Here is a 4,374-nt window from a genome sequence, read left to right as displayed (position 1 = left end):
TTCAATCAGTATTTAACACCCTGTTATACATATGTGTGTGTGCATCTATATATATATATATATATATATATATATATATATATATATATATATATGTGTGTGTGTGTGTGTGTGTGTGTGTGTGTGTGTGTGTATCTATATCTATCTATCTATCTATCTATCTATCTATCTATCTATCTATCTATCTATAATTTATGGTTTTCAGGCTGTAATCCAGCTAGTCCAACCTAGTCCAACAATGATTGTCTACCAACAGAAGGTCCGAGGAGAATCCAGCTGATCGTCAAAATATGTCAGAATCCCAAAGCAGTAGTCTCTAACGCCAGTGAAGGAGTGGACTGACCAGTGAGAAGGAGAGCACGCAGGCAGAGAGGGCAAGCTTCCTTCTTCCATTTTGTTTATTTAGGCTGCCACCAGAAGGTGTGGCCTAGATTTAAGGTTTAAGGTGGATCTTCCCACCTCTAAAGGTCCAAATTAAAAGTGGGTCTTCCTGCCCCTAGACGGGTTGCGGGTGTGCCTGCTGTGTCACGCGAGCATTAGGAGGTGCAAAGAGAGAGAGGTTATGTCTCTGCCCAGTGTTCTGACCTGCAAACATCTGAATGACTAGTAGCCTGACATTCCCTGAAAAAATGGAGTCTGAGATGACCACCAGTCAGGGTGAGGAGTGAGCTGGAGATTAGAAGAAGACCATCAGCCCTCAGTGGGAGTGAGCCCGAGACAGATGAAACTTGCCTTGGGGTTAGAAAGGGAGCTAGCGTGAAATGACCACCAACCAGTCCAGCGCTTTACAGGCCTTGGGGTGCAGTGCAGACCATACCCGAGATGACCCTTGCCCCGTGCCATAATGCATGAGCAGCATAGCACTCCTGATATCACTCCTAAGACAACCCCAGACACTCAGAGACCCCGGGTGCCACCAAGAAGAGCAAGGGAATGGTGGAGAAAGGAAAGAGAAAGAGAAGCAGAAGGATGCGAACACAATGAAGAGAGGCAGAGCTGCAGACTCAGGGGCAATGAGGAACAGCCTGATGCAAGAAGCTGGTGATGCCACCTGGGACCATGGTAGGGTCCTGGACTGTGCTGCCACCAGGGGCCTATCTGGGTCAGTAGTCCTGCAGCATCGGAGAGCTGTTATTTCCAAAGGCCAGGCAGACAGGCCAGACAGACATCCCTGGTTTGGGGTGCTGACCCAGGACATGTTGATGTCTGAGAGTTGTGCAAACTGGCTCCACCTCTCACCTGGGCGTGGTGGGAGACGTGGCCCTGGGGTCATGAGGACGAGAGAGCTGTTCCTGCTCCTCCTCTGCTGCAGACCCTGGGAGAGCAGGCCTTGCACCTCCAGTGGGCAGCACAGTAGAGCTGGTCCTACATCTGGGGGTTGCAAGGGAGCTGGCCCTAAGGTTGTGAGTAAGGGAGAAATGTCCCTGCTTCTTGTCTGTTGTGCAGTGGTGGGATAACACCTCCTCTCCCTCATCTCTTGCCACCTATGGCAAACAGAAGAGCTGCCCCCCTCCACACCCCGGGTCATGAGAGCAGGAGAACTGGCCGTGTACCTCACCAGCTGCAGCACTTGGGAGAGTGGGCCCAGTATTTCACCTGGCAGTAGGCTAGAGCTGGTTCCTAGTTGCAGGATTTCTGGTGAACAAGCCCCGAGGGTAGGAGATTGGGAGAGCAGGCTGACTAACTCAGATGCTCTCAGGCCCAGACCCAGGACCTTGAGTTGACCTCCACCCCAACTGTGAACTGCTGGAATACATAAAGCGGTTAGCTAGCCCTACTGATCCAAAACTACTGGATCTCAATGACACAGGGCAACAGCAGGGTATCTGAGAGGAGTCCCAGTGAGGTTTCAGTATTGAGAGAGTAGCAGAAGCCGGAGGCCTCATACCAGACCAAGGAATCATTGCAATGAACATTTGCAAGCAAAGAAGTGTGGACAAAAGGGTATGATTTAGGAGGCATACATACTACAGCTTCCACAAGATATATTTTTTCTCTGTTGGGGAGCAGGTTGCAATGGTGGAGGGTGGGTACAAGGGGAGAGGAAGTGAATGGGATTGGGTGCATGATGTGAAATTTATAAGGAGCCAATAAAAAGTTTTAAAAAAGAAGTTGGTCTACTCTGGGGCCAGGAAGATGGGAGTTCAGAGCACTGGCTGCTCTTCCAGAGGACCTGGATTCAATTCCCAACACCCACATGACAGCTCACAACTATCTGTAACTCCAGTTCTATAGGATCCAACACCCTCACCCAGACATGCATGCAGATAAAACACCAACGCATATAAAATAAAAATAAATCATTAAAAAAAAATTCAGTCTGGGAATTGGAGAGATGGCTCAGTGGTTAAGAGCCATCTGACTGCTCTACCAGAGGTTCTGAGCTCAATTCCCAGTAACCATATGGTGGTTCATAACCATCTGTAATGGGATCTAATGAATGCCCTCTTCTGATGTGTCTGAAGACAACAAAAGTGTACTCAGATATATAAAATAAATAAATCTTCAAAAAAAAAAAAAAGTTCATCTTTCAACTACAGGCTCCTATGAAATAAAAAAATAAATAAAAGTGGGTTTTCCCATTTCAAAGGAATTAATTAGGAAAAACATCCCTGGGTCTGGAGAGATGGCTCAGTGGTTAAGAGCACTTACTGCTCTTTCAGAGGTTCTGAGTTCAATTCCCAGCAACTACANGGTAGCTCATGACCATCTGTAATGGGATCTGATGCCCTCTTCTGGTGGTCTGAAGGTCACAAACATAAAATAAATAAGAAATCTTAACAATCAATACACACATAGGGAGAGAGAGAGGGAAAAAGAGAGAGAATGAGATAAAAAAAAAACAAAACAAAAAACAAAAAAAACAAGGGGCTGAAGAGATGGCTCAGCGGTTAAGAGCAGTGACTGCTCTTCTAGAGGTCCTGAGTTCAAATCCCAGCAACCACATGGTGGCTCACAACCATCCGTAATGAAATCTGATGCCCTCTTCTGGTGTGTCTGGAGACAGCTACAGTGTACATACATAAAATAAATAAATGATTAAAAAAACAAAACAGAAACATCCGTTCATTCGCACAAGTGTACTTAGCCACTTGGGTTAATTCTAGATCTATTAAGCTGACAAGCAAGAATAACCATCACAATGATATCTCTCTCCTCCTCCCCCTTCTCTCTCTGTGGTTAAATGTTGTAAACTAGAACCCCAACAGGTAAAAATTAGGGGAAAGGTGCCCAGAGTGATGGTACGTGACTGTAACCCCAGCACTTGGGAGATGGAAGCAGGAAAAACAGGAGTTCAAGGTCTGTCTGGGCCCTGAAATATGAGACCCTGTCTTGAAAATAAATAAATAAATAGACCGAGCCAGAGCCCAAGCCACCGCCACCGCAGCCACCTCAGCCACGGGCACTATGGCATCTGGAGTTACAGTGAATGATGAAGTCATCAAAGTTTTTAATGATTTGAAAGTAACAAAATCTTCTACACAGGAGGAGATCAAAAAAAGAAAGAAAGCAGCTCTCTTCTGCTTAAGTGATAACAAAAGACAAATAATTGTAGAGGAAGCCAAGCAGATCTTGGGCTCCTGAAAGTGTACCGTTAAAAAGCAAGATGATTTATGCTAGCTCTAAAGATGCCATTAAAAAGAAATTTACAGGTATTAAACATGAGTGGCAAGTAAATGGCTTGGACGATATTAAGGACCGCTCGACACTGGGAGAGAAACTGGGAGGCAGTGTTGTAGTTTCCCTTGAAGGAAAGCCACTATAAAATAATAGCCAGGTGCCATTTGATCTTAAGGTGCTTACATTTATCTCTCCAGCTCAGTCCACTAGAATTGTGTTAGGTTTTGTTTTTTTTGTTTATTCCCTTTCCACTGGTCCTGTTCAACACAGTGAGTGAGTGACTATAAGAAGCCTGTCGGTATTGCCATTAGACTGTTTCATACGGTTACTTTTCTGTAGAGCCCAAGGAATGTCTTCCCGTCTTATTTTAGCCAAAACAACTGGTTCCATGCCTTCTTTGCAGTGAGCACTACAGTGGATGTGGTTGTCAATGTGAATAGCTTAGAGTACTACAAAGGGTAAGCTAACTGAATGTCTTGAAAGTATTATCCACTGGTCACACATGGGAGACTTCTTTCAGTATTATTTATAGTTGCACTTGATTACCGTTCTCTGAGGCACTGGAGCCTTCATACACCTCACCTGCCTTGGCAAGCCTATTTTTGTGACCTGGCAGCACAGATTCAACACTATTTGTTAAAAGCACTTTTTTTTAGCCGGGCGTGGTGGTACATGCCTTTAATCCCAGCACTCGGGAGGCAGAGGCAGGCGGATTTCTGAGTTCGAGGCCAGCCTGGTCTACAAAGTGAGTTC

General features: G+C 45.5%; 1 non-coding gene and 1 pseudogene across 2 annotated transcripts; both read left to right on the top strand.

Annotated features, from left to right (window-relative positions):
- The first annotated feature begins 489 nt into the window (after positions 1–489).
- On the top strand, positions 490–619 carry LOC115065439. The gene has a single exon (XR_003845228.1). It is a non-coding gene; the product is annotated as a small nucleolar RNA SNORA17 (small nucleolar RNA).
- Positions 620–3,377: 2,758 nt separating this feature from the next.
- On the top strand, positions 3,378–4,021 carry LOC110332511 (annotated as a pseudogene). Its single transcript, XR_003845167.1, has one exon. The product of XR_003845167.1 is annotated as a cofilin-2 pseudogene (transcript).
- The last annotated feature ends 353 nt before the right edge of the window (positions 4,022–4,374 follow it).

Source organism: Mus pahari, chromosome 14 (assembly GCF_900095145.1).
Source record: "Mus pahari chromosome 14, PAHARI_EIJ_v1.1, whole genome shotgun sequence".
Classification (NCBI taxonomy): Eukaryota; Metazoa; Chordata; class Mammalia; order Rodentia; family Muridae; genus Mus; species Mus pahari.
The sequence above is the reverse complement of the archived record's forward strand: the minus strand, read 5'-3'. Positions and strand labels throughout refer to the sequence as shown.